This window comes from Rhinolophus ferrumequinum, chromosome 15, assembly GCF_004115265.2.
Source record: "Rhinolophus ferrumequinum isolate MPI-CBG mRhiFer1 chromosome 15, mRhiFer1_v1.p, whole genome shotgun sequence".
NCBI lineage: Eukaryota > Metazoa > Chordata > Mammalia > Chiroptera > Rhinolophidae > Rhinolophus > Rhinolophus ferrumequinum.
Genome location: NC_046298.1, coordinates 4,745,187 through 4,768,521, shown reverse-complemented (window position 1 = coordinate 4,768,521; position 23,335 = coordinate 4,745,187). Strand labels below are relative to the sequence as shown.

The following is a 23,335-nucleotide window of genomic DNA, read 5'->3' as shown; positions in this document are numbered from 1 at the left end:
GTGATTTCTGAGCAATACAAAAACTGGAAACACTTTGAAACCTATGAATGTTAAAGAAGGAAAAAACTGAAGCAGGGAATGAACAGGCTTGGATTTTTTTTTTAAATCTTAATTGGTGTATATTGATGTGTAATATTAATATATGATAATACATTTTAATATACTTAAAATGCACAATTTGAGTTTTGACACATGGATGTCAGCCCAGCACGACAGTCAAGATAGTAAGCATACACGTAGCTATCACCACCTAAAGTTTGGAATCATACAGCAGACTTGTTTTGGAGGGGGAAGTGTCTGACTTCTTTCAGCATGATTACTTTGAGATTCACCCATGTTGGTGGTTGGATCAGGACGTCATGATCTTGTTGCTGAGTAATATTCCAGCATATGGTGCTATGGACTGAATCGTGTTCCCCTGCAATCATATGTTGAAGCCCCAACCCCTAATGTGACTATATTTAGAGATAGGGCTTTCAAGAGATCATTAAGATGATATAAGATCATAAGCGTGGCATCCTAATCCGATGTGCTTGGTGGCCTTAGAAGAGGAAGAGCCATGTGAGGACACAGCAAGAAGGTGGCCGTCTGCAAGCTGGGAAGAGAGCCCTCACCAGAACTCGACTGTGCTGACATCCTGTCCCAGACTTCCAACTTCCAAAACTCTGAGAAAATTAACGTCCGTTATTTAAGACACCCACTCTATGATATTTTGTTAGGACCGCCTGAGTAGACTAAGATGGATAGATACATCATTTGTTTTTCATTTACCTGTCGATGGTTATTTCCGGTTTGGGGCCATTAGAAATAAAGCTGCTGTGGTCATCCACGTACAGTCTTTGTATGGACATGTGCTTACATTTTTATTGGGTGAATATCTAGGAGTGGACTGCCTGGGTTATGGATGTTTTACTTTTTTTAGAAACTGCCGAACTGTTTCTGAGGTGACTGTACCCTTTTACATTCCCTGCAGCAGCATGGAGAGTTCCGGTTCCTCCACAAGGGTCTTGAGACTTCAGTTTTGAACTGCTCTTATGTGGGTGGTCCACCCACATGTGTGGTGAAAGGCTCTTTGCCTGCAGTGATGTGGCCAGGAGAGGCGTGGGCAGGCAGGCATTGCACTCTGGAGTCCTCCCTCATGCTCTTTATGTCCTCAACTGAGAATATTTTTATGCCCATGTTAACTTACTTTCCATGAAAATTTGGAATGCCTTAATATCTTTATCCCTTTTACTTGTCCTTTCATTGCTTTTCCTTTTTTTTTTTTTTTACTTGCAGACTTCCTGGGTTAAGCCTAGAGTTTCTGGGCTGTGAGGTATTGAAAGGAGTCTGGAGTTTAGAGTCAGACCCACCTGGATTTTGAATTTGGGCTTCACAGCCTACCTGTGTGGCTAGTCATGTGACCTGAGCCTCAGTTTCCTCATCTGTTTTTAAAAAGTGTGCGTAGAGGTTGATGTTACCCAGCTCGCACGGGTGTTATAAGGGTCAAATATAATGTATTGAAAGCATCTTCTTTGAACATCTGGGAAACTGTATTCATGTCCCAAAATATATTTGTAATTATAAATTTCATTTTTTGTTTGGCAGTGATTGGCCTACAGTCCATTAAACGAGTAAGTGAAGAACTGACGTTTTAATGGGTGACACTAGTTAGAAGGAGACCACAGAGAATATGACAAAATGCAGTGGCATTGCCAGGGCTCAGGGTGACCTTGCATCGTTTAATGGTGTCCAAGCCTTCCTTTGGCCCTTTGCACTTTACTAGGGATGTATTTCACGTGCTGCGCCTTCTCATACCTTCCACAATGGCAGCTCCTGCCTGCGTGTAATTCCTCTACACAGCCCATTTGGGGATTCCAGCCTCCTGGTTACCTAGGGACTGTTTTAAGGAAAGGAACCGGAACACACTATGGTTCCGGGAGGGTTGTTCTCAGGCCTCTGGGGGCCGAGCCCACGTACACGCCTGCCTTTCTCGGCTAGGGCTGCAGTGTCTGCGTACAGGCCTGCTGGCCTGTGGAATCCTTTGTCCAGCTGGCTGAGGTGCATTCAGAGTACGTGGGGCCTTCCCTCCTGTGGAGAAGCGGGGAATTCTTCTTTGATGGCTGCTAACATTTGAAAGGTCATCCTGAAAGGAGTTCCGAGTAGTCAGAGGGCTGACGTGAGCGTGGCCAGGTAGGCTGGAGCTGGAACTGCCCGGGAAGTGGGGGTCCTGGTGAGGCGGGCAGTGTGGGTATCGGTAGGCACAGGGTTTGTTCTGCCAGGCGGGGGTGTCTGGGGGCCTTCTCTTCTCTGCCCGGCTGCTGGGTTCCAAGTACCCTGCGGCGTTTCTCCTTAGAGCCGGCTGGCTTTCTTGGCATCAGTCAGTCTAGTTGCTAGGAAGCCGAGTAAGGCCAATGCAACTTCCTTTTGACTTGCTCACATTGAGCCATCTGCTTCTTCCTTCTCGTGGCCTTCAAACTTGGCCGGGATCGTTGGGAAGAGGGTCGAGCTCGGCATCTGTACTTCTTTTCCTTCTTGGGAAGGGAGCGCTTTCTAATCACTCTTTAACCCTCTCAGTCCAAACTCACAACTGTCAGTTGCGCTTAGTTCCTTGTTTCTCTCGGCTAACAATTTGGAGCAGGCGTTTCTTCCTAGGTTTTGCCCTTTGTCTTGGTTTTAGATGTAGATCTACGTTATAGTATGATAACCGCCTGACTCTCAATGAGCGTGTGCCAACATGCATTTGGCAACTAAATATAGATAACGGTCTTCACCAAGGATGCTTAGTACTCAGAATTGATGCGCCCGAATCATTTAGGAGTTTCTTTTTTTCTCCCAGAAGCTCCATTGTGGAGCTCGTGTCAGTTATGGTAAAGATGGCAGCCAATCCCCCAAAATGTATGGTGATGCTGGTGTAACATCTAGAGAAGAGAAGCTTTACAAAAAACAGTGATTCTAAAAATATTACCAAACACCCTCAGCTTTATATACTTCCAGATTTAGTTCAGTTCAGTGGGGCAAATCAGACTCATTAAATCGAAGCCCCTTCCGTCATGAGTTTGCAGTGAACTTTTCTTGTGACAGAGCTGTGCCTTCAGTTGTCAACTCTGCAGAAGCAGAGCAAACAAACTAGACAAAAATAGAAATAGGCATGACAAAATAGAGGCGAGGTTCTGGGGGGAAAAAGTCTTGAGAAAAGCCATTGTTCGCGTTTTAAAAATCCAGTTTAACTGAAGATGTAATCACCTTTGAGTGTACCAGAACTGTGGAAACTAATGCATGGACTCTGGGAAATAATTTCTTCTTAAGTGTAATTTTGTCTTTGCTGGTTTTTTTTTAGCGGTAAGCCGTATAAAGCTTTTCTGCCGACTTCTTATTCTCCCCAAGAGGGCTACTTAAAGGAGGGTGAAGACATGCTAAGGTAAAATTTCATTGTCGTGGCTCCATTTGCTAAAAGCTTTAGTAGTAATTTAGATGTGTTCTTACTGTGCAGACTTATGTGTTTGTTAAAATTGATGTTATTAATATTTGGTTTTGGGGCACTCCCTCAGGTCAACTCGATCATATTAAGCCCTTCTGCTTTAACTTTTACCTTTCCACAGTCATTTGGACGCTAGTAACTAAAACAGACCTGCAGACTGAAGGGACTCAGTCAGGTCCATGTAAGCCACCCAGGCCCTTTCTCTGTGGGTTTTTCAGGAAGTGCCATGTGGGTGACCCACTCTGTGGGCTATTCCTTCCTCAGACCTTTCTCATGCTACCATCTGACCATTGGTACTATATGCTGACAAAATGCAAATTTATTTCATCATGGGACAAATCAGTCCTCCAGAGTTGAGTATAAATTTAAGTCACTTAAAAACGGTTTATTTGTTTTTTTTTACCCAAGGAATGGATAAGTACATGTAAAAATGTCTGATAATAAAAAGTGAAAATTCCTTTTCAGAACTTTCCCATTTTTCTCCCTTGTTTTTAACTTAAATGGCTCACCCTGGCATATTGTTCTGGAACTTGCTTCTTTCACTTGACGGTCCATCATGGAGTATTATTCATCTTCATGGTGTTGACCACTGTATGGTATTCCAAAGTGTGTAAACCAGTTTTGAAGGTTATCTTATTATTTTACTTGTTCACATTCAGCAGTGAAGTTCTTCTAAGTAACTAAATACGAGGTGTGATAAAAAAATACAGTGAATATTTAAATAAAAAAATTATTACAGTAAAAGACACATTGCCATTAATCCCCCTCAAAATACTCCCCAGGGCTTTGAACACACTTATCTCATCATTCTTGCCACTTTCTGAAGCAGTTCTGGAAGTCCTCTTTCATGTCTTTAGTTGCACTGTCGTGGCTGCCTCAGTGTCCTGAATCATTTTGACTTTGGGGAAGAATCAGAAGTCACATGGTGGCAGATCCCATGAATAAGGTGGATGAGGACACATTGCAATGTTTTTATTTCACAGAAATTGCTGTGTGATGGAGGATGATTTCCGGCACACTCTAAAGCACATCTTCTCTCAACCGTAGCTCACACCCGACTGACTGCACCGAACAAGTTGAAACTTGTCACACACTGTCACTAAGGTTCAACGTGCCATTTCCCGTATTGAAGATTCCTGCCTTTCTGTTGGATGGCACTTGGCAGCAGCATTCGCCGTATTTTGTATTCACATCTCATATGTAAATCAACATGGCAGTTCAAGATTCTTGCCTTGGATGTACCTCTGTAGCTTTGGTAAAGGCACTTTTCCTTGAACTGTATTTGAATGGATTTTTCTATGTATGAACCTTGACAGGGCCTCTCTCTTGCCTGCATTAAAGATGAGATTTGTGTCAGATTAGATTAATAATTCAAAATTGAAAAATGCTTTCTTCCACTGCGGAAGCTCTGGGAAGTATAGAATTTGGGAGTGACTGTTAATGGAGGTTAGCTCCTCTCAGGTAACATTTCCTGCAAACAAGATTTCACTCACCGTTAGGATCTTCTGAAGGAGAGATTTCCTTAGCCCTGATCTGAGAGTCACCTAGAGGCGAAGATGGATGATAATGGCTTACTATAGAGGGCTTGCTCTGCCTCAGGCAACTGTATTAGCTCATTCAGTCCTCATAGCAATACTTAGAGGTAGGTTCTCCTAATATTCCCATTTTACAGGTGAGGAAACTAAGGCATAAATAACGATGTGAAGTAACTCATTCCAGCTCACCCAGTTAGTAGTGACAGAGCTGATTCAAACCCAGGTAGTTGCAGTTTCAATATCATACTACCTTTTCTGGATAACCAGGTACTTAGCTTCTGGGGAGCCTCCCAGTCCCCTTTAATTACTTAGGGTAGTGGCGGGGAGTTTACACACCCTTCACTAAAAGAAAGTATATATAAAGTTGGAGAGAAAGCCAGCAAGCACACAAGGTAGCAAGGGTTAGAGAGAGCAGGCGGCTTGAAGAATGGCCCCTGGAGTCAATCGTCAGTGTTTGGCAGAGATGGCAGACAAAGATAAGGCCTGCTAGGGTGAGGACATGTTTTTGTGGAGCTCAGAATACGCAGGGCACAGGGGACGCGTGGACTCAGGAAACAGCTTTGCATCTGAAAGTCCGGAGCTGAGTCTCTGCTCTGTCGGGAGGTTGGATGTGGGCAAGAACCCGAATGAAAATCAGACAGGGATGGACACTGGCGGCAGCTGGCTGAATAGTCATGGTTGACCGAGCGTGTTCCAGCCACCTTGCCAGGCAGCGTGCTGCCTCTGGTGCAAAAAGAGCTAATCGCTGCCCACAGAGGTAGCTGTCTTCCTGGCAGGACACGCCTTGTGCACAGAAGCCCCGGTGTCTAGATGCTAGGGAGCTGCAGTAAAACCCCCTGATTTAGGCTTCGTAATGCATTCAACTCCCCGTGTCTTCTGCTAAGTCACAGCTAAGGGGACTGCTTTAGGTGGCTAATAGATTACCCAGCATCTGCACCTGATTTTCACACCGTTAGCACTGGCAGATCGCTTGCTCTCAGGAGCCGTTGGGAGTTCAGGAGTGACGTGAGCAGACCTTGTTGATTCATTTTTTTACCCATATCCAATGAAGACAAGTGCCCCTTCTTTAAAAGATGAACACTTCAGGTAAAATTACCTTGTGTCTTTAGAATACACATCTTAAAGTGTGACTCTCTCTGTCGCTGTCAATCTATATCTGAATCTTACTTGGCAAAGATCAGTGGCTCCATATAGTACTTTTCATTCTAGCAGGCGAGAGGAAATGAACGGGAAAGAGCAGGCCATCCCAGAAACTCACCATCTTCTACAGCGAGCTCAGATCACTGAGCGTCCTCTTACCTCTAAGTAGACACAGCCTTTATTTTGGTGCCTATATGTTGCGCTAGCTGATCTGATAGATTTATGTTGTGGCTTTTGGGGGCATACGGAGAGGGACCCTGTATTTGCACCAACGGTTATGTGTTCCTGCATCCCACAGCATTGAAGAATCACGGCGGAGTGTGGCTGGTGACGCACGTGGGACTGAGTGCAGGTCACCGCGCTGGCTGCCAGTACCCTCCGTTAGGTAAAGGTCTGGTGGAGAGTCCTTGCATTTGCCTTGTCTGTCCCTTGTAGAAGTGTTGTCTTCCACGTACACTTTCGTGAGACACCCGGCACACCTCCAGTGTTTGCTTTGGGCCTTGCAAAAAAAGCATTGGAAACATCCATATTTTTCAGCTGGTGCCAGCGGCTGGGGTGCTCAGAAAGAGGGGCTTTTCCAGCACTTTCATCAGGTGGTTCAGAGAGAGCATGATTGAGAGCGGCCTTCAGATGGCGTGATTGCTTCTGTCAACGGAGAACACAGGTAGATTGATTTCTTTTTAGTGTGTCAAATGAGATTGCGTACAAACGGAACAGGTATTCGGCCTTATGCACAGAAGCCACTGAGAGTTGAGACTTTAGAAATAGCTCTGGGAGAGCTTCGCAGATTACAAGAGCTGTGTTGCTGTGGGGCTTACCCAACTGGTTGGTGGTAGTGCCACCCTGTGGGTGGGGGCATTTCTGAAGGTTACCGTCCTCAGTTTTTCGTATGGCTCGAGTTTTCTGTTAGGCTGGTGCGAAAGTAATTGCGGTTTTTGCAATTCTTTTTAACCTTTTAAACCGCAGTTACTTTTGCACCAACTTAATACATTGAGCATCTATCAGTTTTATAATCATAAGAGGAAACAAACCAAAGCCATTTTCAGGGTTGGATTCCACATGCCAGGCACGGTCCTAGGCTCTGGGGATACTTTAGTGAATATCCTGCCTTGGGGTGCTGACAGTCTCGTGTAGTGTACCTTGAAGGTGGCCTCACCGACCCTCCAGAGAAGCTTCCTCTCGTTTCTTCCCTGTATGTTGAATTCCTCCCAGCCTCTGTCCGTGCTGTTTTTCCGTCAGTGTCAGATGCCCGTTCCCTCTTCCCCACCTGCCTCACTCGTGTAGGCCACTGAGCACAGTTGCAGCCTGGTCTCCTGGAGGCCATCCCTGCTGCTCCTGTCCTCCAGTCCGGGTCCAGCTTGTCCCTTGGGTCCATGGAGCGCTCTGGGCTTGCGCGCCGCTGGCTGGCACTTGAGGGCAACGAGGGAGAGGGGGAACTTCATGTGTGGATGTTTGCGTCTCCGGATGAGGTCGTGTTTCGTAGTGCTTGGCAAAGAGCCTGGCATGTAGTCGAATGGTCGGCTGGAGGCGTGCTCACTTACTCTGGTGAGAACTCATCCCTCCGGAATGGGAGACCCGGCATAACGCGTAACTCAGCATGAAGGCGCTATAAGTTTTCTCACTGTCAGTGAAAATCGGCTGTCTCAGAATGACTTGGACTTCTTACTCTATGATATCTCCTTTACAGAAGCCTAATTCATTTGTAGACAGCATCTTTACCGTAAGAGTTTATGAAAGCAAAATTGTAACTCCATCTCTTTTGGAGGATATTTGGGTTGGACGTGGGCACACAGTGTACTAGAAAAAAGGAGGTGAGTCCCGGCATGGGGAGGGTGGGAGAGGCCAATTCCTTTGCATTAGAATATTATGGTATTGCTTCTCGGCCTTTTGGCTAAGATCAAGTGTAGAATATCGTGGAATCCCCCTTTACTAATTGAAGGACAACCAGACATGCCCGGGATTCATCTGATCATGCAATAATGTAAACCGATTTTGAACCCAGAGGTAGGAACGACTCAGCAGGCATAGTCCCTTTGTTTTCCCTCGACATTTAGCAACGTTGGTACAATACCCTGCACCAGCCTGGGACTCTACAGTTGTCTCTGCCTGGAGTCGCTTTCTCAACACTCGTGGCAGGCACCACACCTGATGGGGAGCATTTCGTGCTCCTTTTAGAGTTCTGACTGACTCCAGCTGCCGCTCGGCTTACGCTGCCCCAATATCCTCGCCACGCCGCCATCTCCAGAGCCAGGCTGACGTCCATCAACCTGAGTCCAGTGTTTTGTGGTGAGAAGCATGTTGGAGATTGCTTTCTTGTCTCCCTCCGTCTGAGTGGGCTTGCAGAAACTGCTTCTCTGATGTCCCCCAGCCTCTGCATGGTTTTCCGTGGTTCTGGCATTTAGACGTGGCGTCAGGTCCCTGGTGGGTGCCGTGGAGGCTCTCCACGGCTGTGTGCTGTCTGCATCAGCCACGGCCTCCTGAGACCCCGCCAGGCTGCTCGCTCCATTGTCACTGTGATGTTGGAAGGATCTGTAGTGATACATTAGTTGCCTAATTCATTTCTTTATACTCTAAAACAGTAATTAACTTTCAAATCATGTCCTCCAACGTGAATTATTTTTGTGATAATTTTGATTCATGGACTGTCACTCTGTAAATATGAACCATGTCTTGTTTTTCCTTTTTCCTCTTGAATTTATTTCTGAACTCATCTGTATGCTCCTAAATTGCCAGAAAAGCATTTTCCTGCCATCATGTTCATTCTTAACTCACAAAGCATCTGTTTCAAGTGCACCTATCCTATGTGAAGCTCTGTGCTAGGCCCAGTGAGGGTCGCAGAGATAAGTAACCGTTCCATTTGTACCACATGTGGTCTAACAGCATAAAACCTGGGCAGAAATAACAAGTGAGAGGCGGAGGATGCAGAGTTGTTCCCGCTCTCAGCAGACTGTACACCCGAGGAACAGTAGATTACTTTGGGGTCCAAGGGCGTGAATCAGTGAGGTGACAGGGGATGGTGCCATTTGAGCCGGGCTTTGGCGGTGAGGACTAAGAGTAGCAAACAGAACGGCAGGGAGGGACAGCTGGGAAAAGTGCGCAGAGGGTTGATTGTCCAGAGAGCACAAGAAATTAAATTTGGGAAGAGAATAGGAGGTGCGAAACTCAGTTTTAAAACCTAGTAAGCTAGGTGGGAGCCATGGCTGGCCAGGACTTTGAAAGCTAGGTAAGAGGTTTAGGGTGCTGAGCAGTGACTGGGGCATTTTGAAATTAGCACTTTTAACAACATGACTCAGAGACAGAAGTGTAGGATGGATTGAAGTGGGAAAAGGAGTCAAGACAGAAGCTGTGGCAGGAGGCCTCAGTGGGTTTCGAGCAAGGATTATATGGGATTGGAAGCAGAACCCCAAAGGAGACGTCTAGGAGAGATTCTCCAGGACCTGAGGACTGAGGCTGAGGAAACGGTGAGATAACTCTGGGTTTGAGCCAAGGTTAGTTATGGGATAGCTGACCTGGACGGAGATGTGTGAATATCTGACCCATTTACCCTGTAGCAAGGAATTGTCCCGGTGGCCATAACCTTAACAGTATTGGTCTGTCCCAGGAGCTAATCGTAAACGAGTGTTTGTTCTCTCATTTTTCTGAAGATAATGGTCTCCTCTGTTCTTTAACATCATCTTGAATTTTCTTTCATGGTCTTTAAATGGAAGTGACTTCATCAAGTGACAGGTGAATGATTCCATTTTGAAAAATGGTGGCCACGTCATGGTGCTTCCCCAGCGGATCACGCCTCACAGAAACACAGTTGTGACATATCCTGCTCTCTTTATAAAATTACCTATGTAGGCAACCATAGGAGGACAGTGCATGCTCAAAAAAGGAAGGTTCCTTTTGGTCAGAGTTGCCTCCGTTTCTTTAAACTGATTCCATCAGACAGATAACATACCCGTGAGTGTTTTTAACGAGTCTAAGAATGAAAACAAGGTGTAGGGCATGTGTGATTTTCGGAAAAATGTAGCATTTTCCATCTCAGTTACCTCAGTACAGTAAAAAGTATATTATCTTACCCCTCCCTTACGTAAATTTGTGGTGCATCAAAGTTATCTGTGGAACAACTGCTCAGTGACATACCCGTAGATTTTTTTTCTTATGTGTGAAAGTCACCCACCTTTTGTGTGTGTGTGTGTGTGTGTACGCCCACGTTGAAGAGCATATGCAACAGTCATGGGTCGTTGGTCGCAGAACCACGGCCTGGTGGTGGAAACGGTTCACATCCCTCTGAGCCGCGCCTCGCTCGCACACTCCAGAAAGGTAAAGATGATGGCTCCCCGTTTTGTGTCCTTGTCGTACAGTCCAACGTAAAACTCTCCTCTGGCACCGTATTTACACTTCACGAATCTGTGAAAAGTCACTTTAGCCCAATCGAGAACTACCACTTAAAATAGATCCCGCTTTGAAAGTGTAGGAGTTTTTCTTTGTATGCCGCACACTTTGAAGGCTCACATTTGTCAGTAACTCAGCTGGATCTGGTGGAGGAAACACGAGTTGAATGGGTGTCACAAAACACTCTCGTGTAGTATTGACAATTGAGACTTAGATCGCCTGCATTGCTTCTGACTTAAGAATCCAAAACATCTTGTCCAAAATATCATGTAGCCAATCCAGTTTTCTTACCTAGAGCTTTCAACCAGATCTCACCATCTTTCCCACCCTTAGTGGTAAATCTGAAAGACTCTGTGTTCACCATCCCATCGTAGGTGACCGTCCCTGCCAGCGTTGCCTTTTCCAGGATATCTCAAACATTTCGTATTTCTTAGGCTCACGGGGTGCACCTGCATGAACTCTCTTTTCTTCCATAAAACACTCAGACGTAGACAGACGCACACTTCCTAAACCACTCTCCCTACCCTCCTGGTCAGAGCTGCTGCTTCAGGAGACAAGGGGCTGTCCTTGGAAGGCCGCCTTTGCAGCTCACCCAGAGTCACCCCAGATGGGCATGGCTTTTTTAGTCTTCTCATCTGTACAGAAGCTCTTGGGACCATCCTGTTCAGTCTAGACATACCGCGTCCCTCCTGTGCATCAAGCACCGTACAAGTACAAGATGTCAGGCCAACCCTGCTTCCTTGCTCTGCCCAGGTAAGCACTAGCCAGGCAGGCTTCTCCAGAAGGCCCTGGGTCATCCGTCCCAGCTCAAGTCTCCTTAGCAGTGCAGGATTTTTACGGCTAAGTCAGGAGACCTTTCCCTGGGCAGAAACCCTGTGCAGCACTAGTAGCTGGATTTGCATCCTGTCTACTGCTTCTGGAGCCTGCAGAGAAGTCAGTGTAGGATTGGTGTTCTATCATCGAGCCATAATATTGGATTGGAAAAGACAATAGGGAAGACCACTTGCTTCCTGTCATTTGGGGATGCCAGGACTCTTTCATGCTGACCGTTCCATTTGCTTTGCCTATGTAGTCTGGCACGCACGTGGTCAGCCCTTGCTCAGTACTGTTATGAAGAGTATGAAACTATGGTTTTTCTAAGCACAGAAAATGTCTAATGTACTTTAAGTAAATAATAAGACTAAACCACATTTATGTCATACATAAGTTCTGAAAATGTAAAAGAAAATGCACGCTTTCAAAAATGACAGATTCCCAGTCTCCTGGGGTGGGGACAGTATGATTTAAATAGGTCATGTCAAGGACTAAGCACATCTAGTTACTTAAGTAATTCATGTAAGATCAATTAGGAAATTACCGCTAACGTAGTAAGTAGGTTGAATAAATTGTCGAATACTAAAATACTTAAAAAAAAAAAAGGACTGCTTCAAAAATGCATGTAGTCTATTTTTAACATGTTACAAATTCAGAAGATAGTTTCTTATGTCCAGGACAGTGTTAATAGGTACACATTTCATTTCTCATCCATTAATTAATGATTGAACTCAGACCATAAGTAAAAAGAACACCTTGTTTTATGCATGAGCTGCCATGTTTTAGCAGAGTCGGTCTTAGCTGGCTCTCCTTCACAGTGCTTTATAGACAACAGTTTGTCTCATGTTTTGCATGCAACTCAGACGCTTAGGTGGAGCTGCTTCTGTGCCGAGACAAACATTTAAAATAGCCAAACAATGAAGCTTCTGCACCTGAAGGCCAATAGATATTCATATTTCTTCTTAAATGTAACCTTCATAAAGACGGTTTAAGATTTCGCCAAATACTGTCATCTCCATTGTAGCTCTGCAGTGCCCCGTGGGTCCTAAGTTTGTTCAGAAGCCAGTGATATATGGTAAGGCAGGGTAGGGACCTCCCATGTAAAATTAAACTTTTATTAAATCTTACTCTTAGTAGGTAACCTAGGAGAGATCAGAAGACACCTACACATTGACCATAGCCATCAAGCTACGTAAAAGCCTCTCTTGGTGTCTAGAATTTATTTCACATGTAACATTTAGAGCAGAGAGCACTCCTGACCTGAGCTGGAAAAGTTTCCCACGTGGTCTGAGATCCCACAGGCCTGAGCTAGAGATTGCAGAACCATGCAGAGAATGTGTGTTTGTTCCCGTGCCATAGCCTACGAGCCCTGCACTGTCTGCCTGTCTGCCTGCCTGCCTTTCATCAGAGTATTGCATATACGAAGTTAAAAGGAGAGCACTAAAAGGTTTATAACGAAACACAGCGGCCCCGCTTTACTCTGTTCTCACCCCGACTCGACTCTCTGGAGGCCGCCATTCTCAACTCCTGGGGGTTTCGTCTGTGAATCACGCTCACCTCAAGTTGCACCCCTGATTGCTGCAAACAAATAAAACACTGTCACTTTCAGTTTTTCTTTAAAACAACTTCGAGTTCTGGTCAAGAGGGTGGAGGAGGTAAACGCTGCGTTCGCCTCCCAAGCCACATCAAAATCACAACTCAATCGTAGTAAATCAACCTGGAGAACCACGTGAACACTCGCTGAATGGAACTCCTGTAACTTAGGATTTAGGGAAGAAGTCGCGTCGAGACCAAGTCATGATAAAATTTAATTACATTTAATTTAAAAATTCAGGGAATAGTAAAAAGCAAATAGAAAAGCAAACAAGCAAAAAAGCTTTTCCAGTAGCCTACAATGATTGAAGTTGCACCTGTCTTGTTTTAGGCTGGGTTTGTTTATCAGTGAGAGTTCCTGTTAACACACACGCCCCCTATTTCTCTCCTTCCCTTCCCCCATTCCCCCCCTCTCTCATCAGCTTAACAAGAAGCTGCCCAATTGTGAAATGAGGGTTTGTAGGTTTGTATGGAAACGGTACACCAAGCTGCTTCATATCACGATTTTGAAGCAGAATGTAATGTTTGCTTTTGAAATCCGACAGGATGTGCCAGTCCGGGCACCAGTACATACTAACATCTGCACTGAAAGCGGAGACAGTTTAAACAACATGTACTTAGATTAACCATGTGGTCTTCTGATTGCTTTTTCTCTTCTCTTTCTGTAAATGTGCGTTTAAACAAAACCAGGGCACCCATTTGTGGTAAAGCAGACTGTTTCTTGTCCCTAGTACGTCGTCCAGGCCCTGTGCTACGGTGCTGCTGGCTAAGGGGTATGGGAGACTTTTTGCTAAATGGGAGCTGCAGGAACATGTTGGAATTTCCCCGAGGGTTAGAGGTCTGGGTGGTGCCTTCCTGGTCTTGGAGTGCCTTCCCAGCTCCTCTGTCCCTTTGGGCATCCAGCACCTTCTCTTCCTGTGGCGTGAGGGAAAGCATTTGTATAGGAAGAGGTTGGACTTGCTCATAAGCTACCTGAAGATAAAGAAAGGGCACTGAAGTTGTTTGGTACTGTCCCTTTTCCTTCCCTGCTTTAAACCCCAGAAAATCCTTTTCTGCAAATCCATGTATGAAAGAAAACTACGAATGTTTTATTTAGGTGAGAGACTAGGCCTCTGTAATACAAAAGTATCTGATTTGGACATGGTCCCAATAGGAATACACTATTTTAATGTTTAACCTTTATAGACTAAAATGCTCCTTCCGAAGCTAAATTTTCTTTTGAACCAGATTTTTAATACGTAAATAGGATGACTTCTTCCTACAGATAGACATGTAGAGATAGTTCAGGTACCCTGTCAGTTTATTTTTCTGATTCTAAGTTTCAGTTTTTTGTTAGTGGAGACTTTTTAAAGATGACTTTTAAGTATGTGGTAAACTTGAAGAAGCGGTTTCTGAAATCTTGGCTATTTTAAAGAACGTTCCAGTTACCAGCCAAGTCCTTAAAGTAGTAACTTCAGTTTGCTTGGTTTGAGTTAAATAGTTGAGAAAAAAATAATGATCACCTGTCCCTTGTAGGAACAAGTAGCTGAAGTTACAGGGCCGTGGTAAAGCTTGAAAGAAATTGTTCATCTTCTAAAATGTAGAATGTGTTTTATTTTTGTACACTTTCATCATACTCACTTTCTCAGGGTGGGGAGGGAACCCAGACACTTAAAACAAGACTTTTGTTTCTTTGATGTGGAATTGACATATCACATTAGTGACAGGTGTACAACATGACGGTTTGATGTTTGTATAGGTTATGCAATGATCACCACCACAAGACTGGTTACCATCCGTTTCTCTATGATTATAGAAATCGCTCTGTCAGAAAAAGGGAAAGTCTTCCTTGAATTGCCTTGGTGGTTCTTCGTGCAGCCTGCTGGCCTTGGCAGCCGGCTTCTGCTGACCATTCGTTTTCTTCATTGTTCCAGGCCTTGAGGTTCTTTGGCTCGCAGTGACCATTCCTCTTTTCAAGGAATACCTCCATCATGGGCGAGCCACCTCCACTTCTTCCAGCCCCCAGAAAGAGATTTTTCTAGGCCCTCCCTTCCCCCATTCTTGTCAAGTCCCCTTTGGTAGGTGATAGGCCAGGGGGAGGTCTCCTTCTGCCACCACGTCAGCACATCCATCCAGGAATGAGTGTCGCAGTAGCGCTTCTGTTCCTTGAGAAAGCAGGATGGTTTGCAGCAACTGCAGTGTTTGTTACACATGTTTAATGAATGTTACCATGGCAGAAGACCAGGACAGAGACGTTGGGGTTTGGCGGGTGCCATTCCTCTTGAATGAGTTGCCAAAGTTTTCACACAGGGAGAACTTGGAGGAGTTCTTCTCTTGAGGTTTGTGGCCGCAGTTAGAGCAACTTAAACCAACTTGTCATAAGAAGCGCTATGAATTCAGGAGGATTCTTCAGGTTGCTTTCCTGAGCAGTTGGTGCTAAATGGTATGTGACATCTGCCTAGAATGAGCTTGTGTTAATATGGACTTTGTCCATTGTAAACAACACGGAACCCAGCTCAGTCAGCGGAAAACAAGAACGGGACTTTGTCAGCTCACAAAACTGGAGAGCCCCAGAGCTGACTAACTCCAGGCCGACTGGATCCCGCTGCACACTCCATCCTCACCTGTGGGAGCCGGTGATCTAGCCACCTAGGTACAGGCTCCCTGTCAGCTGCGGTGGGCCCCACGCCCTGCCTGTGCCTCTGTGCTGCCTGCCACACCTGGTGTCTAAGCCTTTCCTGATCTGAGGGTGAAGAGTTTAGGCCGCAGCCCCCGTCACTGTCCCCTCTGTTCCTCTGCCTCCAAATACTTGTCCATACACTCTTGCCTCCTCTCCTGCTCCCCGTGTGTGTGGGCAGGAACCACATGAGAGCACGTTTGCAACCTGCTGTATTAAAGAGGAAGTTGTCAGTGACGTCTCTGTGGGCAGGTGGCGTTTTCCCTGGGCCTCAAATAAAATGTGGACAGGGGATGCATTTGTGCATAGGGTCAAACGGTGCTTCGACCTCTCATGTACACAGGGGTTGTTTTAGCCAAAAATCTTTCCTGTGAGCAGTGTTTCTAGTCACTCACTGCAGATCACAGAGAGGGAATGTGCCCTCTTGCTTTGCTAGCTGTACACAAATGCTTTTATCGGCCAGGTCAGTGTGTAGAAGCTCCTAGCCCTCGGGGTGATGTTTCTCCCCTCTCCCTTGGTGACCTGTTGTCTTTCGAGGTGAGTATGAGTGTAGTACCCCATATTCTCTGTGCCCAGCACAGCCTGCGCTTTCCGGTTGCCACGTCCTTCCCTCTGTCCTTCCCTCGGGGCTCAGCCCAGCCCCCTCCTTGTTCACACACGTGCGCATTCTTCCCACCAGTGAGAAGTGCGTGAATAAAGGGGAAAAGGGCTCAGGGAGGAATGCGTTTGCTCTGAATTGCTTCTCATCTTTGTCATTAATTTAGACACAAAGCTTTTTCTGACCTCCACAAAGGGCTAGGTGCTTGTTTCAGGACTGTGGCAAAGACAGCAAGAAAGTGTCGTGTGTAGCAGGGTGGGACTGTGCCAGGCAGACTGTCTGCCCAAGAGGGAAGTGACGGGGGGCTGGACCACTGTGGGCCAGTGTTCTGGGGGGGGGTGCGGATGTTAGAGTCCACGGAACGGAGGGTTTCAGGTATGTCGTGGGTCTGCCTTTGTAACCTGTCTGTGAACCTGACTGCTTTGGATGTGTGAGAAAATGTATTCCAAGTGTCAAGACAGAGTGTTTGGAACAAAACCCGCTTGCGAGAAGGTGACAGTGGAGGACCAGGATGTCAAGACAGGACTAGACCACAGATTTGCAAACTTCTCCTTAAAGGGCCAGATGGTAAACAGTTTACTTTAGGCTTCGTGGGCCAAGAAGCAAAATCAAGGATATCACGTACATACTTATATAACCATTTAAAATGTAACCATTTAAAAATGAGAAAACCATTCTACCAAAACAGACAGCAGGCTGGGTTTGGCCCCCAGACTTCAGTTTGCTGACCCTTGAATGACCACTGAGGCAGACTTTGGGCCCAGAGGACACACTAGAGCTTTGAGGTGCTGAGTCTGGGCCTGTGTGTGTGGCAGGTGCCCCCTGCTCAGCCCCTTTCTAAAGATTAGGAAAGGTCCGTTTGGGGAGAGTAGCTGGAACCGGGTTCATCCAGTGTCTTCCTGTTTATGTGTTGGGTTTTGTTCTCTGCAGGACTGGGCAACCCCAAAGGTCTGTTCCCCCACCCCCTGCTTCTAGCAGCCCCTTCCAAGAGGCCCGCTCCTTTGGGTTCCCCCTTCCTAAGCCTGTTGAGCGTCCACTACCTGGGGAGAAACCAGGCCTTTTAGCACCACCAGCAGGTGAGTAGCCTGCTGAGCTGTGAGCTGCATTCTAGGCTAGTGCTGTCCTGCAGAACTTTCTGGCATGGTGGAAATGTTCTCTGCCTGCGTTGTCCAGGACGGTCGGTAGCCCAGAGCCACACATGGTTACTCAGCAAGTGAAATGTGGCCCGTATCACCGAGAAAATGATTTTTAATTCCATTTTAATTAAGGTACATGACTGTCACCACATGGTGATGACACAGTGGTCACACGGGGCTCGTGGCTACTGTCAGGGGCAGCCCAGCTCCAGGCCGTTGCAGCTGTCAAGACGCTATAGCAATAGGCAGGAACATGTGTGATGTTCTTACCACGTAGAAATCTATTATTTCTTAGTCTTTTCCTCCCTCCCTCCTCTTTTTTAAAACTGTAAATGTACTTAAAAAGGGAACTGTTATATCTCTACCATAAATTGACTGGGTATTGAGTTCTCGTTGGGTGCCAGGCATTGACATGATTTCCTTTAGTCCTCAGACAACCCCATGATGTACATTTTAGTCACTGAGATTATCTCCATTTCTATCTGAGTCACCTAAGGCTCAGAGGGTGATTAACCTGCCCCAGGGCACCCAGTGGTCCTGGCAGAGCGGACACTGCATCCTGGCCAGGTGACTTCATTCACACTCTGTGCTCAACCAGCACACAGTGCCAGGAGCACAAAACGTTATCAATAAATGCTGCTTTCAAAACATCATAGGTTTTTGCTTGGATTTCCACCACATCCTTCTGTCTAGCGTTCCCCTTTGACAAAAGGCCAAAAGGGTTTGCACCTGCCTTACCTGCTCTGATTGGTCCCAGTGTAAGGGCTGTAGAAACCCGAGGGAAGGAGTGATTGTGCTTTATGAGAGGCTGGGATGGAGCCACAAAGACCCAACGAAGAGCTGGTCTGGGAGCAAGTCAGTATTTTGGTGCCTGGAGGGAGAGGCACTGGGATGTCAGGTGAGCTGTTTATAACTCAGTGAAGGTGAGGGTGGTGCTGGGTGTCCCACAGTCCTCCTTTGTAAAATGAGGTCTGTCACCAGGATTACAGGAGACGATATGGGCGACAATGTTTTAGACTTGACAAGAATTGCAAGATGTCTGCTGATGCCAATTTGGTTAATCTAAGCCTGCCTGCAAAGGTGGGTATGGCTGGGGGAGGGCATTGGTCAGGTGGGTATGGCTGGGGGAGGGCATTGGTCAGGTGGGTATGGCTGGGGGAGGGCATTGGTCAGGTGGGTATGGTTGGGGGAGGGCATTGGTCAGGTGGGTATGGTTGGGGGCATTGGTCAGGTGGGTATGGCTGGGGGAGGGCATTGGTCAGGTGGGTATGGTTGGGGGAGGGCATTGGTCAGGTGGGTATGGTTGGGGGAGGGCATTGGTCAGGTGGGTATGGTTGGGGGCATTGGTCAGGTGGGTATGGCGGGGGCATTGGTCAGGTGGGTATGGTTGGGGGAGGGCATTGGTCAGGTGGGTATGGCTGGGGGCATTGGTCAGGTGGGTATGGCTGGGGGAGGGCATTGGTCAGGTGGGTATGGTTGGGGGCATTGGTCAGGTGGGTATGGCCGGGGGCATTGGTCAGGTGGGTATGGTTGGGGGCATTGGTCAGGTGGGTATGGCTGGGGGAGGGCATTGGTCAGGTGGGTATGGTTGGGGGCATTGGTCAGGTGGGTATGGCTAGGGGCATTGGTCAGGTGGGTATGGCTGGGGGAGGGCATTGGTCAGGTGGGTATGGTTGGGGGCATTGGTCAGGTGAGTATGGCTGGGGGCATTGGTCAGGTGGGTATGGCTGGGGGCATTGGTCAGGTGGGTATGCCTGGGGGCGTTGGTCAAGCTGGTGCTCTGCAGACCAGGGAAGGGAAACAAATCCTCCTTTTGACAGCACTTTTGCAGTCGATGTCTCTGTTGAACTTAGGAAGGCTCTGCTGAGCTGGGAGAACAAGGTGGCCACAGCCCAGGTGGTAGCTTCCGCGTCCTCCAAGGACCAAGGCCCCCGTCTTCAAGATGCGTCCTTAGGGGCGCTTGAGCCCTCCCTGTACATATAAATATATGTGAACTTTCTAGAGACATTCAGAGCTGTTGGATGAATCACTGGTGTCTGCAGGGGAAAGACTTTTTATTTTCTTATAGTTATCTAAATAATTTAGTAGAACAAGATTAGAACAGTAACTTGTGTTACAGTTTTGAAGACAGTTTGTGTATTTTTTAAAAGCACAGATTTTTCTGATGTTGGTTTGTTTCATCTTTTTAAAACAGTAGTTTTAAAAAAACTAAGTGACACATGCATATGGTACAAAATTCAAAGGAAACAAAAAGCAAACAGTAAAAAGTAGTCCTCCCACCTCTGTGTCTTAGCTGAACAGTTTCTCATGATTCCTTCCATAGATATTTATCAGTATGCAAGCGTTAATAAACTCATGCTCCAGTGGTCCCAAGCTGTAAACGTGATTCTACCTCTTTGAATATTTTTTCCATTACATCTTGAAAACGATTGTCAGTGAGGTATATTACTGCCTCTTTCTAATGATTGCTCACCATCTTGGAATATAGATGTGCCTTGATTTACTTCATCAGATCTTACTGATAGGTATTTTAGGGCATTTCTAATCTTTTGCTGCTTAAGCAAAAGAGAATTTACTTTGATGTAAGTTGTTTTTGCTTTTCGTTATAGAGCAACAAGTTTTCGAGCCTATTTCTAATATTCTGAATCGTTACTCAACAAGAAATTTCTGCCATTTGACAGGACTATAGAGAAAACTCACGTTGTGAATTTTACGAATGGTAATGTTTTAGTCTGGCTAAACACTCACGCTTCTCCTCAGGCCGCAAGTCAGTAGGATTGGCTAACATTTGGAAAGCACGTACAGTGAGGTGTCTTTTCTGGAAATGTCATGCTTCTTCTCACACAAAGTAACAGTTCCATCCAGTCAGGTTGTCTTCAGTCACTACCTGAGTTGAAATTGTGTTAGTGAGAAGAAAAGAACAGAAACATCATTTCTCCACGACCCCTGCTGCCCTGTGAATCTGTGAACTGCTCTTTCCCCTTGCTGTCCCTCAGGGCTGTCCTAGGGGCTCCGAGTGGGGGTCCCTGTGCGCTTGCTGTCTTTTTCGTTGGTGGGAGGTATGGGCGTGGGAATGCCCTCCTGGCCTGCGAGGGTCCCCGTGGTCCTTTGCACACAGGCCTGTGGTCCTTTGCACACAGCCCTGTGGCTGGTCTCTCCGAGTCATTTCTCCCAGCTCAGTCCTCTGTCCTGGGACGCCGTGGTTCCCCCGCTGCGGTGTGTGGACTGCTGACTCTGTTTGAGATGATTTCAGGGAGCACAGGGATATATGTTTCTATTGTAATAGTTCATCCGACAGCAAACGTAAACCAAGCATCCGCCATGTGCCTGCCACGGTTACAGGGCCATACGTAATGAGTTTGTATGTATGTCTTTTGTATTTTGAAAATTTTCAACCGAAGAAAAATTATAGATTACGATAAATTCCCATAAAACTTTCACACACATTCACCCATCAGTGAATTTTTGTTTCATTTGCTTCACATCTCTCTCTGTATATAATTTATACTTTATACAGACACACACACACACACACACACACACACGTAATATCTGATCTAAGTTTTTTGTTTAGCCCTTTGATAGTAAGTTGCAATAAGTGCCCTTCACACTTAGATACTTCAGTACTTAGCGCCTAAGAATAAAGATATTATTCTCTTAACCATAGTGCAATTATCAAATTCAGGAAATTTAATATTGATACAATGCCATTATCTATGTATACATATTTACAATTGTCCCAGTGTTATCCTTTAAACCAACACTCCCCCCTGCTGCAGGATCCAGTTCAGGGTTCCACAGTGCATTCGGTTTCATGTATCTTTGGGTCCCTTGCCTTTTAAAGAGTACAGTAAGCCAATTGTTCTGTGGAAGACCCTTCAATTTGAGTTCTGTAGTTTTCCAGTTACTTTCCTTTTATAACAAGTGACACTTTTAAAGCAAGGAACATTGGTTTTCCATTTATGGCCATGCAAAATTTCCTTTTACAATACATTTATTTAAAATTAAACAGTGAGGCCATTTTTTTAAACTAGGAAGTAAATAATTGTAGTACAAGAGATACAAGGACCTGGCAAAAATGGCAACAGTTGTATATGCATGAAATTTGGAAAATCTAGTAAAATCCGCAGAGGGTCCAGGATGTCATCATCTCTTGGTGTCTGGAGGTAGAGGAGACTGGAGCAGGCTGCAGCCCTGCTCAGGCCCTGGTTTGGGAGCTGCTGATGTTTGTGCCAGCCCCAGTGGGGCCTCTGCTCCCACCCCTGGCAGCCCCTTGCCTCTGCTCGCAGGACTCCTTTGATTTCCACTGCCTCCCACAGATGGTGTTTTCCCGTCTGCTCCTCTTTCCTCAATTCTCCAAGCTTTAAAGTCTTACGTTCTCACTCTCCTTGAAGCCTTTCCCGTGGGGAGTGAGCTAGCCATCTGAGCTACAGTCTGCCCTTAATAAAATTCTGCTTTTTCTGATGGGCTTTTTCCTTTTTGTTTTTGTATATATGAATGTTTGTTTATACGCATGTATTATATTAAGGTGTGATTGACATACCAAAAAACTGTATGCATTTAATGTATACATCTTAGTGAGTTTGGAGGTTAGTATACTCCCTCCCACGAAACCATCGCCATATATAATACCCTGAACTTAAGCATCGGCTGTAGAAGTTTCCTCTTTCCCCTTTTTTTTTTTTTTTTTTTTTTTGGTAAGAACATTTAACACACAATCTACTCCCAACAAATTTTCACACACACAATACAGTGTGGCTTATTCGTGTTGCTAAGTGAAACAACGTTCCCTTTGACCAACGCCTCCTGGATTCCCCCCCCCCCGCCCAAGCCCCTGGTCATTCAACTCGCAGCTTCTATGACTTTGACTATTTCAGATTCCTCGTATAATTGGGATCATGCCGTGTTTGTTCTTCTGTGTCTGGCTTATTGCACTTTAGCATAACATCTTCCAAGTTCATCCATGTTGTAGCAAAAGACAAGATTTTCTTCCTTTTTAAGGGAAAAAATAGGTATGTATATACCACATTTTCTTTATCAACTCGTCTGTCAGTGGATAGTGCGGTGGTTTTTTTGGCGTGATTTATTAAGTCTTTTCTTTGATGAGACTCGTGTCTTAGGTCTCTAAACGCTCCCTGTTCCAGGACAGCAGGGACCCGCTCTCGTTCTTCAGGGTCTCCAAAGTGTGGAGCTCTGGCTTCGAGCATAGATGGCGTCCAGGAAATGCAGCCCGTCCCCCCGTCCCGGGGCCCCTCACTCCAGGCCCTCCTGACTGCTGTCAGCGTCATTCTTCTATAACACTGAGTCAGTGTTCTGGAAACAGTGTAAGTCTAATCCAGTCACCCTTGTGATTTCCCCCACCCCAAGTATATACTTGAAACCTTTCCATGCCTACAGGAGTGTTTTTTGAATTAAGGAACACAGACCCCGAGGGGTCTTCAAAATTGCATCAAGGTGACTGTGAGTTCTACAAGGATCTTTTGATTTTGTGTTTCAGTTTTCATGATAATCTTCAAGACATTTTTAACATAAGCTTATACTGGATTATCTGTATCACTACTTTACAACGGGCCCTGTTGTGCGATTTTAGTGCCTGCATGTCTGTTTCGTTTGCTTTGGTGACAGAGTTTGAACTGTTCACACAGTGTTTCTCTCACAGGCTCTGTGTGTGTGTGTGTGTGTCTCTGTCTGTCTGTCTGTGTGTGACTTTGCAGCTTGGAGAAGCACTGGTCCATGCGCTAACGCCATCCTCCTGAGTGCAGCTTACGGGACCGCCACGCGCAAGCTCATGTTCACGTCTCTGGCCTCACGTCTCAACCTCTGTCCATGTGAATCCCACGTCATGGCTTCGTCCTTGTACCCCACACCCTAAGTGTACCCCTGAATTCCTTTTCACCTTTCTAGACTCACCGCAGCCTTCCATCCTCTCAGAGGCCTTCTCAGACTCCGATAGAGGTGACGTTTCCCCGAGTTTCTGTAGTTCCTGGAACGCCCTCAGTGACAGCATTTATCTCATTGATGCTC

At 46.0% G+C, this 23,335-nt stretch overlaps 1 pseudogene; it reads left to right on the top strand.

Annotated features, from left to right (window-relative positions):
- The first annotated feature begins 527 nt into the window (after nucleotides 1-527).
- The window catches only part of LOC117034748 (uncharacterized), a 40,901-nt pseudogene continuing 18,093 nt past the window's right edge, over nucleotides 528-23,335 (top strand).